A 15,418-nucleotide genomic window follows, 5' to 3' on the forward strand; every position below is an offset into this window, starting at 1 on the left:
GTTATTATTTAGGATAATCTATCTTCTTCCCAATTCTTCTTGTAAACAATCCTTTATAGTTTCTCCCAGCATATCAAAATTATTCCATTGGAAGTTTAGTCACCTTGCTCCCATTTGACATCCATGTGATGAACAATTGATGGACGATATACATTCTCAGTGAGGTGAAAGACATTTTTTATACCATCAATCAAATTTAGAGGCTTGTGGCCATTCCAGGAATCTTGCTAGAACAAAGCCTCCACACTGTTACCAATCTTCCAAGTTAAGTGTTCCACAATTAATGGCTTGCATTTACACATCAAATTTCATATGGATGATCCCTTGGGTGGGTCCGCAATAGTCAAGATTCTGAATGGGTCCATATTGTCCATATACTTATATTTGAGAAGTTTACTCTATATTGTAGAGGGATTCTAGGACATATGCCATAATAGTTTTGCACAAGTGCTTGATTTTGGAGAATGATATCTTTCACGACTATCCCACCAACTTCCTTTATCTTTGTGATCTCTTCCCAAGCCACCAAATGGATACGTCTATTGTCATTTTCACCTTCCCACAAAAAATGACACTGCTAAGCAGATAATTTCTTTACCATATTACTTATTATTTCAATGCAGGAGAGCATACATAAATTGGAATCACAGAAAGGACTGATTTAAGGATTGTGATTCTCCTAGCCATTGTAAGCCTCCTTCCCTTCCAACATGTATTTTTCTGTTCGCATTTCTCCAATGTATCTTTTGAAAGAACATCTTGTGATGTGTCACAAAATAGTGGGATGTCTAGATATGAGGTAGACAATTTCTCAGTTTGAAACTTTAAGATATTTACAATTCTTCTCTAAAGAGCATTACCCATATTGAAAAAAGAATCCCTTGATTTGTTTTCACTTATAATTTGACAGGAGGCCTACGAGTAAGCATCTAGCACCTTCTTTATATCTTGTGCCTCCTTTATCATTGCCTTACCCAGCAATAAGGTATCATCCGCAAAAAAATGATGAGTAATAGGCCTCATTTCATTCACCATCTAGATGTCTTTCCATTTTTATTTATTTGCAGTCATTGTAATCATATGACTCAAGGTATCTTCCATTAGAATAAATAGAAAGGGTGACAATGGGCCACCTTGGCATAAACAATTTTCTCCATCGAAAAAGCCACAAGGGGTATTGTTTATTAGTACCGAATATTGGATTATGGAAATGCATGCAAAGACCCATGTAATGCACTCTTTACAAAAACCCAGTTGAGATAGAACTATAGTGAGGAAATATCATCAAACCTTAGCATAGGCTTTGCACACATCCCCCTAATATTGTGCTTTTTAATAGAATGGAGGGTCTCATGAATAATGATTATTCCATCGGTAATATTCCTTTTTGGGACAAAGCCGCTTTGTTCTCGAGTAATAATCTTTGGTAAAAAAAATTTAAGTCGATTGGCCATGACCTTTGATATAATCTTATATATTTTATTACACAAAGTATCGGGCGAAAGTCCATAAAAGAGAGAGAATTTGTACCTTTTAGAATCAAAGCAATGTTGGTGTTGTCCAGGTCTTCGAGTACCTTCTTTTTCTTATGTGATTCCTCCACCACTTTAACAATATCCTCACCTATAAAGCCCCAAGATTTTTGGAAAAAGAGTGTTGTGAAACCATCAAGACCAAGGGCTTTCTCTACGTTCATTTGAAAGACCACATCTCTCACTTCGGGGGAAGATACTTGGGTGCTCAAGAGGAAATTATCTTCCTCTGATACCAAGCAAGGCACACAGTTTAGACACTTCAGATCTGCTCCATTGATACCACCCAAGATTCCTTTGAAGAATTGCACACCCACCTATTGAGTGTCTTGGGGTTCTGTTACTATTTGATTGCCCGCAATCCTTATTTGTTCAATTTTGTTCCAACTCTTCTTCATCTTTGTAGTGTTACAGAATAATAAAGTATTGTTATCACCCTCCTTTAGCCATGTCTCCCTATATTTAGTCTTCCAATAAGACTCTTTCTGTGCTAAAATTTATCCATACTCCACCAATAGCTCACTAACTCATTTGGGTGCATTTTTTGATAAAACATTTTGACGAACTATGGGAATTTTTTTGTTTTGTCGAATCTTATGAGGTTAAATGTGTCAATTTATTATTATTTTTTAAACTTGTCTGAATTTCGTCAGTATTCTGACATTTATTAATTTCATCAGAGGTATGATGGAAGTGTGTCAGCATTGTGACGAAAAACAGAATAGTAAAAAAGTAAAAAAAAAATTGTATGCACAACAAAACACTTCATTCCCGCATGCAGGAGCTCAATCACATGAAGAGGAGATTGGATCTGCCTTTGGAGAAAATGATTTTGGGAAGAGGATTCTTCGAATGGGTTCCAATGATGAAAAGCTCCTTGCCAGGGATTCATCATCTAGGTTGGGTTGTTTTTTTTTCTCCGTAGATCAATTTATTTCTTGGAGAATGATTGTGTATGATTTTTTTGGCATTTTTCTCTCTTCCTGTGTATGTATCTGACCCTTTGTCGTAGTCTATTTGCTTTTATTTTGGGTTCAATTTTATCTATCTAGTATTAACAGATTCTTGTTATTGATTTGAAAAACCCTACACAAGGAATATGGAATATTAATTTGTTCAAACATATTCAAATATAATATGGATTAATGTGTGCGAGAACTATTTGATGTGTACGATATCATTTTGGGATCAAAATGTATATGGAGATGATAGGTGTCTAATAAATGATTACATCTCATCATACAAATGACATTCAAAAGATTACAGGGAAATCAATCTAGCTTCGACATGTGCAAAGCTTAGGTACGACCATTTGCATCAAGCCTTGCGAATAATTACTTTAGTATCAATCTGCATTAAATTGTCTATAATCTTCCAACGTTTTTGAATGTTGTGACGGTGGTGAAAACAAAATGCAGAGCCAATCTTCCTCAAATTCGACGGAATTATAGAGTTTGATAATGTTGCCAACAAGAGAATATTGGCCTCGAAACTACAAGGTTGCTTGTTAGTGGAAGAATGGGAGGAACCATTTGAAGAACATATTGTGGATGAACACCTTGGTCAAGTTTTTAACTTTCAGTGTCAGCATTGTAGGAGAAGTGTGAAGGAAATTCTTGGTGAGGAGATCCTTCACCTGCATACAAAAAGAGTAATCTTTCCCTCACAACTTATCTCTATTTTCCTTTCGAATGCTCTGGATTTAATGCAATCTTGGAAGGATTTGGAAGAAATTGCAGAGAAAACTATTAAGCGGGAATTTAGGATGGGTAATAAATTTTTATTAGCAATGCAAAAATATGACCTTTGGTGGGGGCAGACTCATATTGGAGGTGTGTTTCCTACACATTTCTTGTTTAAAAAAGATTATTTTGTCGCCCTGTATGACAGTATGAAGCATTCGTTGGAACTTCATAATGTTTAGCCTATGTAGAAATTGGTAAGGAATTTAGGTTGTGCCCTTGATTAAGAATTAAGGAGTAAGGCTTACTTGAATGTGCATGGATTGTTAGCTATAATGGGTCATGAGCATGTAATTTCCCCTCCATTGTCAGTTACGAGTTCACCAGTTGATAGGGCTTGGCTTCTGTCATTTGCATATGCCCCAAATGATAGTCACTAGCCTCGTGGAAATCCTTCCCCTGTTGCTTCCTCAACATGGGGCACATTGTTAGCAGCCATTCCATCCACTTCGCAAGGTATTGTGGGAGATGTTGTCGATTATCCATTGGGTCAAACCCACAATGATAATCGTGTGCTGACTGATGAAGATGTTGATAAATTCAAACCAACGGAGGAATGATTAATTTCTTTTGGAAGTTTTACTATATTTTTTGATGGGCAATTCAAGTATCATGCTATCATGTTCTAGTAAACGATAGAATAATTTGTTTCTCATCCCTCTAATATACTAGCTTTTAATCATGGATATGAGTAAAATTTTATTAAACAATGATTCTTGCTTAGTATTTCGATAGTCAGGGTTGTTAATTTTGAAAAGGGACTGTTACCTTAAGTATCAAGGATGAATATGGTAGTTGGGATGGATGCTTCTCATCACCTCATTTTTGTAGATTTTGATCATTGGCTCTCTTTTTTGTTTCATAAAGTCCTAGTATGTAATAAATTTAAGGGTCAGAATGTTGTTGTAAATGGGTTGTAATTGTTTTTTGGGGCCAATTTTGGCTGCATATGACAAATTTGATGTAAATGTAGTCTAGGGTTATGTTTTGGGGGGCCCAATTTTGGCTACATATATTATGTAATAGGGACGGATGGTATTTAGGCATATGGCTTTTTTAGATTTTAGGTTGGATTGGACTCACTTACAATGTAACAAATGGTATTTAGGCATATTTGGCTATGTGCTTCATATCTTCCCTTTCTTGGAGAGTTACATCAATACTATAGATAGGGACATCAAAGATCCTCTTTGAATCATACAATGGATGTTAGGATATATGGTTGCACAATTGGGTTGAGGAATGGGGTACATGCTTTGGAAATGGAGTTGGAGAACATATTTTAGGAATTTTAATAGGAACAAAGTTGGATAATTTTGCTGGCGAGTAGAATTTTAGGATGAAAATCACCACATAATTTAGGGAAGTAATTAAGAAGAACTATTTTTTAAAAATTCACTTAAAAAATATGAATTATTTTCAAGGTGCATCTCTAATCAACTACTATTGGATATTCTTGGCTTCAAACATTCTCTAAGGTTAGATAATGCCCTCAATCATTGAAAATGTGATGCACTATTCAAGATTGTTGCTCTATTGTGGATGGGACTCTTATGACTACCATACATCTTGAAATGCTCTATGCTCTCTATTCACTGTCTATATGCCTTTGATGGTTGTAGCTCTCACATGATCTTTAGGATTCATGCTCTCATCATTGTCTATATTAATGCATCAACTCTTGGACCGATCCTTTTGGATTTGACTGAGACCATGGAGGCTTTGAGGCCTTTTCTTACACTAGCATGACCTGTATAAACATGTTGATTGTGCATGATGACATGTTGATATGGTGGTTTCATACTAATAGCTGGTGGGTTTGTGGATTACCATGTGGCAAAGCCAAGAGTTGGAATGGAATAATTTGGTGAAAATTTGTCATTGGTGATGAAAATTGTAGCTTGATCCCTTAAAATTGTTTCATTATCAAAACATTTTGTGTATATTCCAAAACCACTTGGATTTGGTTTTAAATCTGGTCCAAAAGCTATAAAAATCACCATCACCATACATGGGACCCTACTCTATATGATCCACTTTGGCTTTGCAGTTGTTTTTTTAAAACTAGTCAATGGATTGAGAAAGTCAGACATTGGTGGTGAGAGTTAAAATCCTTATTGGATGTTAATGGCTATTAGGCAATAATAAACATATTATTGACCAATTATAGAAGTCATGGTGGAAACAAAGGCTTGTACCTTGTTAAAGGTGTCCTTATAGAGTCAAGAGTGATAGTGAAGTACCTTCAAATACTCTAGACATAATGGTACACCTGCAATGCTAGGTGGGTACTTCATATTGTGTGAGAATGGTATGCATGTCCTTAAATAATCTACAACAAAATCCTTAACATTACAAAAATCCTCGTGTTACATTATACCTTATCTGATGTCACTTACACCATATTGGCACCATTCTAGTATAATTTCATAGTATGGCATGATTTGTATGATAGGAACTAGGAGATATTTTCGTAGTTCTTTAAACATCGTCAAATTTTGATAAATTAATAAGTTAAAGTTTTGATAAATTAATAGTTGTTTCTAGGGTTTTAAACTACTCTAGAGTTGATGGCAAGTTCCATTTTGACCTAGGAAGTACCAAAAGAAAACTATCCAACCATGTCACAAAATAAAACTCTTGATCCTCAATAGAAATAGATAGGCTCTAGATCAATTCAAGGCTCTTATACCATGTAATATTATGAAATGGTATAGAGATATAATTGATATCATGTAAAATTCTTGAGAATGCAAAACAAAAAGCGTAGGAGAGGACATATCAGATGCACTAAAAAAAAAGAGAATTACAAAATGTAATATAATATATTATTCCTAACAGAAGATGCAAATATAGTGCAATAGGTATGGATCCAAGATATGCAAGGGATATGAGAGTTAAATATATCCTATGTGATAATCAAGGGAGTGGTCAATTTACAAAATATGTCGAAGTGTGAGCAAGAGGTGTGCATATATAGAATCTGCCACAAGTGAGGATTCCTAACCAATGATAACCACATCTAAGTGAGTCTTCAAGTAAGGGGCCTTTGTAAAAACTACTTGCTAAAGATATAATAATCATATAAGAAAATTCCACATCTCAAAGAGATGATACATGCCTAAGTGAAGGGCTACCTAACCAAGCCTATAAAATTCTTCTAGAACCTAACTCTTGCTTCATGGACCTTACTTGTATAGTTGATGATGTATAGTAAGATACCAATATCTTGTGCCTAATTAAAGCAATTGTCTAGGTTGTCTAGTGAAAATGCCACTACTCCCTCTATGACTTCTCTAGTAAAATGATATTGGGGTTGACAAAGCCAGGATATGAAAGTAATTTATGAAACATAATGATGTACTAACAAACCACCTTTAACATATGATAATAAAGCTGATGTGTGTCTTAATTGAAACTTTTATCTCATCTTATTGGTTAAGGATATGTTGTCATGTATCAACTATTTATTACAAATGTTCTTTTACATTCTCTCTACAAAATGCATATAATAGATTCTTATGATCCCAAAGATCTAGTGTAAAAAAAAATATTCGAAGAGTTGGGAGGACATGAAAGAGGAGTTAGACCCCATAGCTTTTCCATAAATAACCACATGTCATTGCAAGATAATCATTGTCAATTGTTGCTCACTTCTTCCATTCATCTATTTTACTTGTCTAAAAAGCTCTAAGATGTTACTTAGTACAACAAACATCTTGCAATTTATTACCTATCTTAGTTATCTTTATGGAACCACCACTCAAATCTCATATTTAATCTTATGATGCCCACACAATGTCGACAAGTTTAATTCATAGACGATATATCACTTGCAAAATAGACTTCCAACTAGTCATTCTTGGGATGGGAAAATCCTCCAATAGGTGGATAAAGAGCATTGACCCTTAACAAAATTTGAAACATGACTTTAAAAGAGAACCAAGCTAAGTGCCATTTTTCGATTGATCTTTGAAGAGTACACTTGATGAATTTAACATAAAGATTTACTTAAGCATATAATATTTAAAAATGACTATGAATATTCTAGTAGATTGTCCACCTAACCCCAAATTTTGATCATAATCTCAATAAAATCCCACTCAACTCAATCATAGGATTTTTCAAATTTAATCACAACCATACATACTTATTGACTAGGATATCAAGTCTAACACAAACCTCTCAAGTAGAAGGTAAATTATTTCCAATACAACAACCTTTAATAAATCTAGTGGATTTTGGATATCAACCTAGGAAGAACTTTGTTAGCTAACAATTTGCTAATAATATTATGTAACTATCCTATGTCTGAGCTAATGCATCTTGGACTGTACATATATTGTTTCATACTTATATGTGTAATACCCTAAAAATGGTATGTTGTCTTGATGATGATTGTAATGAATGACTTCATATGTTGTCATTGATGGAACATGTACACACACACACATATGTTCACATTGTCTGCTGGTATTACTTCTAAAGTTACTTGTATTGCAACCGGTATTAGAAGTTTTGCTTATGATGGTGTCAAACCACTACATGGGGACAACCGGTATATACAGGAGATAACCTGACACCAACTTGTAGATCCAGCAGAGATTATCAAAGAAGCAATGGAGGACAATCAGTTTACATGTTGATAGAGGTTAACTCTAACCGGTATCGGTGTTCCAACCAGTATTTATTGATTGTGTGATGAGTTATCATCGGTTATGATGAGTTATCCTAACCAACAAATTTTGGCGGTAATTTGTGATGAGTTATGTTTGATTGTCTAGATACACTGCACCTAAGAAATTGTGATATGATTTCCAAGCCGACATGAAATCTAAATGTCTATATAATGACATTATGATGAAATATTTTAGATATATGATATGAGATGATTTGATGTGAAGATAGAAGTGTCAACTTGTAGAATATGTTGGTAATGCATTTTTGAGTGCGCAGAAGAGGATCTATTCAAGTAAGTTCTGCTACTTCTAGATCACACCACCTATTGTTTTCTAGTCACTACAACAGTCAAATCCCCTAACCGGGTAAGCTCTAACAAGATTTATTGTACAAATCCTTTAACAAGGTGATCCATTAGTTTGGATTCGGAAATACTCTACTGAGGTTACTCCTAACATGGTACTACCTTTAATAGGGTATAGCTCCTAATAGAGATTTGGGATCTTTAACAGGATTCTCTCCTAGCAGAGCACTTTTGTAGACCTTAACTGGTCAGTTACCTATTACTGCAGATAGTTAACTTGTGAGTCCCATCTCATCGTGGTTTTTCCCATTTGGGTTTTCCACGTATAAACACTTGTGTTACGGTGGATGTTTTACTTATTGTGGATGCTTTAATATCATTTTGGATTGCATGCATAGTGTTGAGTAAACTTGTTAATTATATCTATTGGTCAGTGTTTAAAGTAGTATTACTTTTGGTGCCACTGTTTCAGCACCCCCTCTCAGTGCTTTATAAGTCTATCATGGTCACCTAAACTATGGGCCCCTAATCTCGACAACATCACCAAGGTCCTAACCAAAGGCAATTAAATCAACCTTGAGCACCTAATTAATTAATTCTTCACTCATTAATGTTACATGGCAAGTTAATCACTCTATATTAATTAAATATTTATTTAATTAATTAAATCATTCCAAGTAAATCATTTTGATCAATTATCCTATTTATTTAATTAATATCCTAGAATATTTAATTAATAAATAAATTTCCCATTTAATCATAAAAAAGGAATTAATTTACAAAAAGAGATTTATCACAAAAAGAGGGATTAATCTACAAAAGAAAAGAAATTAAATTGAGAGAAGAAATCAAACTTAAGTTTTTTTTTTTCTAAATTCGGATAACTTGAAAATCAGAAAAGCAATTAACTTGAATTAATCATTTTCTCTAAAAATGAAACTTGAAAGCTTTTCTTGAGGAAAGAGGTTCAATTGCATTGAAAATTCTTTTTTTAAATAAAAATCTTGAATAATTAAAGAAAAGTGCATGGAATCACCTATTTTTATCTCAAGTGCATGGAATCAACTAAATTTTATCTCCAATGCAAATTCGGACTTATAATCTGAATGCATTCAATCAAGCTATAATTGGAATCTATCTCAAGATTAACTTAATCTGATCTCTCAATTATTTCAATTATCCTAAATTGTGCTTTTTCTTGAGGAATCTCAACCACTCATTGTTAATCGATCTTGATCATTGGTCTCTCTTTTGAGTCTCTATAAATTCAGCCTTCATATCTCATTCAACACACCCTGGAGATTTATTGTTATTATGCAGTTTTTGCTCTGGAGTCATTGAAGATATTGTGCTTTGAGATTATTGCATCTTAGTTTAGCTTTTTGCATACCTATTTTAATCATGATCGCTTTAATTCATCTATCTTAATATTAATTCATCTAGCTTAATCTTGCATATCTAGCTTACTGTTCATTCATCTAGCTTAATCTTGCATACATTTAGCTTATACATGTGCTCATATAGATTAAATCCTTCGTCTTGGTGTAGTCTAGTCACTAGTATTGCTTATACAAATCTGAGAGAAAGACTATACTCACATCTTTTAGAAGGAAATAGGTCGATTTGTTATCATTTTTATATTCATGATTATATTTGTCTAACCATGCATACAATGACTTAATTGAAGTGTTGTGTCTTACAGCTTGCAGATACTTATTCCACTTTTCACACACACAATATGATCTCCTTGTTCACTTTCTTTGAACTTGTTTCATAGTTATGTAGGGATTATTTTTTACCTTTGTGTTGGTTGAAGTCCTTTTGAGATTTTTTGCTATCCCTAGCTTGTTTCTTTTCTCACCAACTCAATAGGTGAAACTTCTTCTTTGAATCCTCAACCTACTCACTAGGCTTCAATAGCCCAAACTCACTCAAGCCTTCTCAAGACCTTTTCCAACCACTCACATACATTATTCCACTCAGAACCAACCTTCTTGAACTCTTAACCATGCTCCTCAACTCTAAGCCAATCATCAACACCATCTTGGCTACTCAACTAGGACTGTCCAACTAGGATCTCATTCCTTCTCTTGTAGTAATTCATAACATGTAACAAATATTCCTCAAACACACACCCAGCCATTTGCACATTCTTCTTCTCTGTCCATACACCTTTCTACACCAACCCATCCACCCTAAGGAACTCAACAACAATTATTATGGATGATTGATTTTAGGACAGTCAAAAACAAGGTTTAGGACAATCATGGAACAAATTAGGACAATCAAATAATTTTACATTCTTCCCACTCTCTAGTGCTTCCAAACATAATTCTTTAGAATCTCAAGGGTCTTCCCTAATACCTCTCCACTCTCCAACCAACCCAATCACACTTCCTAACAATCTAGAAGTGGCTAACTTGTTGTTTTCTTATGACTGCTGATGAGTTGAGAAATTGGCATATTTTTATCCTTAGAACTCTTGAGCTTTTATCATATTTTGATTTACATAATAGTAATGATGTATCAAAAGTTTGCTATATATATTTCAGATGTTAGTGTAAACCTATTAAAACATGTTTCATCTTTGCTAGTTTATTCCTGCAGCCATGTCATTAATTCATGTTGCCATGCGGATTGTTTAGGGTAATATCATGTTTGAAATTAATAGATGTCCTAATTAAATAAAATATGTATGTATGTTCTTGTATGTTATTTATTTTGAAGTACAGGGAATAAATGATGTTGTGGTGGAAGCTTGCCTATCACGCCAGTTGCAAGAAGAGATATTCAAGAAGATGATTGAAAGATCGAACAATAGAAATGTTGAAAAGCGTAAGGAACAACATAGGAGAAGCAATCACACAATACTACTAATTTCTAACTCAAGTGGACATTGGTGTTGTAAATACTGCCACAATATGTTATGACTATGGTTCGGTTTAGATCCACATTTTTTGTAGCTTAACTCCAGCTATCTCCTTTCTCAATTAATTATCAGCCTCTTCTCTTCAGCGTGATCCGTGTTGTCTGAAGTAGATGATTTGTTTTAAAATAAGCTCTTTATCTCTTCTCAAAGGTTAGATAGAAAAAAAGAGAAAGCAGAGCAAAGAATTTTTTTAAGTGTTTTTAAGTTTCTTTTCATGTTGAATCATGTAATGACTTCCAAAGAATAATGAATAAAAATATGTTATTCTGAGCACTTAGAGTTGTTTTTGGAAAGCCTGGAATCACTCACCCAAGGGGGCCCACTTGGTGAGTGTTCCTGTGCATTTGTTAAGATTGGTTTTCTATCCTTAGCTGCAGTAGACGTTCTTGCATTGACTGTTCCTGCAGCCATTGGAAACAAATCCACTAACTATTCCTACAGCCAAACCAAAATAGAGTAATTTCTGTTTATCAACATTAAACTTAGCCAGTATTGCTTGATTGAATTTATGTTAATGCAGAAGTTTTCCTGTAGCCTTTCAATAGTTTCAATTCTTGCTTATTTTTTCCACATAATGTTAGTTGTTGCAGTAATGCAAAGTAGTTGTTGCAGGAACTTAGTGCATATATAGTGCAAACCCATTTCAAGTATTACGTCCCTGGGTTGACAATCAAATGAACACTAGCTATAGAAATAGTGACTTTACCAAGTGAATGTCCAAACTTCAGGTTGAGACTTCAACTAGAGTTATTATTCTTATTGTTGGGTTGAACATTTTTGGTGTCGTTGTCGAGGATGGTGTCAAACTAAGAGCCTGTTATGGTTATTGTCTTTTCACTTTTCAGTTAATTATTTTTTTGGCATACCTGATTGTTCAAAAAAATTCATGAATCTATATGCATAGGCGAAGCAGAGATGTTCTAGGTTGATTTTTGCCCAATCATCCTAATCATGCAGAAATTAATTTCTTAGATATAAATCCTTTTGTTGAACTTTATCAAACCCCAGAGAATTTGAACCACCCTGAATCTGAATTTCCAGAAGGTGGTCTTCAGTTCCTCTTTGGACCCAAAGAAGAAGAATTACATATAATAACTCCCTCCACAAGTCCAATGCAAGGAAACCCACCTCCTGGTGGAAATAATCCACCACGACCACCTTTGGATACAACATTTTAGCTCCCCATATATGATCAGCATGATAATGCTAATCTCAAGAACATTCTAGCTTCTCCCCTCCCTAAATTCTATGATTAGTGACAGAAGATCCAGACACATTTCTGTTTGAGTTTGACATTCTCTGTAGGTGTACTAATTATACTACAGATGCCCATAGACTCAAAATATTTCCTGCCACCTTGAAGGAATCATCTCTAAGATGGTTTATGAGATTGGGTAGTAGCACAATCAATACATGGGATGAGATGAAATGATTGTTTCTTGCAAAATATAAAGATTATTGTAGAGGCACTGATCATCATGGGGATGCTATCTTTAGAATGACACAGAAAGAAGATGAGAGTCTTGAAGATTATCTGGAAAGGTTTTTGTTTAGTGTCAAAAAGTCCAAGCATAGTACTCTAAATGAATATTCCCTCAAGTTGATATTTTGAGGGGAATCAGTGATGAATGCACTGATTCTTTGGATATTATGGGAGAAGGTGATATTACACAGTCTACGTGGACTGAAATAGGACAAATTTGTAAGAAGTATTCCTGATCTGCTTCTAAAAAGAATAAGTGTTTCAAGCCAAGAGCGCCTTCATCAACATCTGGTACTAGATTTTCTAGAATGGAACTTAGCCATTTGCTGAAGGACTTTAAGGAGGATATTATAAATAATATGGATACTCAGTTGGATACACTCTCAGCTAAGAAGAAGCATGAAGAAGCTGATGCATTTCTTGCAGAATTTTGCCCTCATTGTAGACAACGAAAAAATGATTGCAGATGTAAAATGGCTGCAAATGGTGAGGTTCCTGAGCCAATACAAGGTGAGGATGAGCAAGTTTTCTATGTTGCTCAAAGAAGGCTAAATTTCCAAAGACAAGGTATGCCTTTAGATTCACTTTCTTTTTTTGGTTATAGTGGAAATTATTATGTACCAAATAATCAATGGCAATCACCATATGCTCAAAATTTTGGTAATTATCAAAACCGGTATGGTTCTCAAGGCCAAGGGTAGCATTTTGCTAATCAAATGCCACAGTGGTGGTAGCCACAAGGAAATTGGTATCCACCTCAGGGCCAAGGGAGCCAGTTTCAAGGGAATTGGCAACCTACTCCTCAATGGAGGGGGAGTCAGCCATGGACTACCCAATCTTCTGGTTATCAACGGCCTATTCAGTAGCCACAACCACCTGCAATAATGCCTCCCCTTACAGCCACTGTTGTCCCAACTAAACCAATGCAATTGCCCACTCAGCCAATGCCAAATCCTAATATTAAATCTCAGCAACAACATCAAGCTTATTCAACTGATCTTAATCAATACCCAACCTATTCTCTATCCATAAGTGATATTCACCTCCGATCCAAGATAACTCTACCTAATCCATCTCCTCCAGTTATCACTGAGGTACAAGAAGAATAAGAAATCTCTAATTCAATAGCTACAATACCTTAGAAGAAGAGATTACCACCATTTCCCTAGAGATTGCAAGAAAAGGAAGTTCTTACAGAACAGGAGCAAGGTTTTGATATCATAGATCAACTAAAACATGTTTGTGTTAAAATTCTATTGTTGCAAGCAATAAAATATGTTCCTATATATAGTAAGGCACTTAGAGAACCATGTCTAAAAAACCTAGCAGGAAGAAGAAGGATCCACAAACAGTGCATGTGATAGGTCAACTGGCAGATATTATGTTAGGAAAGGTTTCAATTCCTAAATATTCTGATCTAGGTAGTCGTGTTGTGAGTATAGTCATTAATGGCAACCAGATAAGGAATGTTTTAGTTGATTTAAGGGTAGCCATTAATGTGATGACAAGAGAAGTAATGCAACAGCTTGAAATCAATAATCTAAGGCCTACACCCACAGTTCTATAGCTTGTTGATAGCTCTACAGTGCGACCTGATGGTATGATTGAAGATGTGGTTGTTATTTTGGATTCCTAGGAATACCCTGCAGACTATGATTTTGTCTCCAAAGGCAACACTAGGAGGATATCCGGTGATTTTGGGAGGAACTTGGCTTTCCACGACTGATGCATATATTGGATGTAGATCAGGCAATATGACTATTTTAGATGGGAACTCTATAAAAACATTAGCTTTGTATTCTGCTGTACAACCCCAATTTGATCAACAACAAGTCATTTGGCCTACTTTGAGAGAAGAATCTAAGGGAGTTGGCTCTATTAATCACCTTATGATGATTAATCGAGGGCCATTCATGCAATTACATGATGAAGACTCAATTCTTTATCAAATTCTTGCAAATGAGTTGACACAAGAACAACAATTGCAAGAGTTGGTACCAAATATTGCAGATTTAGACTTTCCTGTAGCCACTGATATATTGCATACTTTGTTGCCACAGGAAGTTTGTACTTCTCATTTTTCTAATATATCCCAAATTGATCTTACTATCAAAATAGAAGTTGATTTGAATAAATGTTTGAATATCAATAGTGATCTTTCAGATACTCAAAAGGTGATACTCATGGACTTGCTTAAATGTCATAAAAATGCCTTTGCATGGGATTACAAGGATATGCATGGAATAGATCCAATAGTTTGCACCCACCGTATCTATATAAAAGAAGAATGTTGTCCACTCAAACAGCCACAAAGAAGAATCAATCTTGTATTAAAAGAAATAGTTAAAGAGGAATTGCAGAAGTTGTTAAAGGTTGGGTTTATCTATCCTATCTCTGATAGCCAATGGGTATCACCTTTGGTAATAGTTCCTAAGAAAGGAGGAAAATGGAGGGCATGTGTTGTTTATAGAGCTTTGAACTTAGCAACAAGAAAAGATCATTTTCCATTAGCATTTGTGGATCAGGTATTGGACTCTTTGGCTGGGAAGAGATACTTTTCATTTCTTGATGGATTCAATGGTTACAATCAGATTCAGATAGCCCCAGAGGACCAAGAAAAGACAACATTTACTTGTCCTTGGGGCACATATGCATATTTTGTTCTTCCTTTTAGATTGTCACTCTAGCCACTTTTGAAAGAGCAGTGATCAATATATTTTCAAATATTTCTCAAGACATCATGGAAAT

This window comes from Cryptomeria japonica, chromosome 8 (assembly GCF_030272615.1).
Source record: "Cryptomeria japonica chromosome 8, Sugi_1.0, whole genome shotgun sequence".
Classification (NCBI taxonomy): domain Eukaryota; kingdom Viridiplantae; phylum Streptophyta; class Pinopsida; order Cupressales; family Cupressaceae; genus Cryptomeria; species Cryptomeria japonica.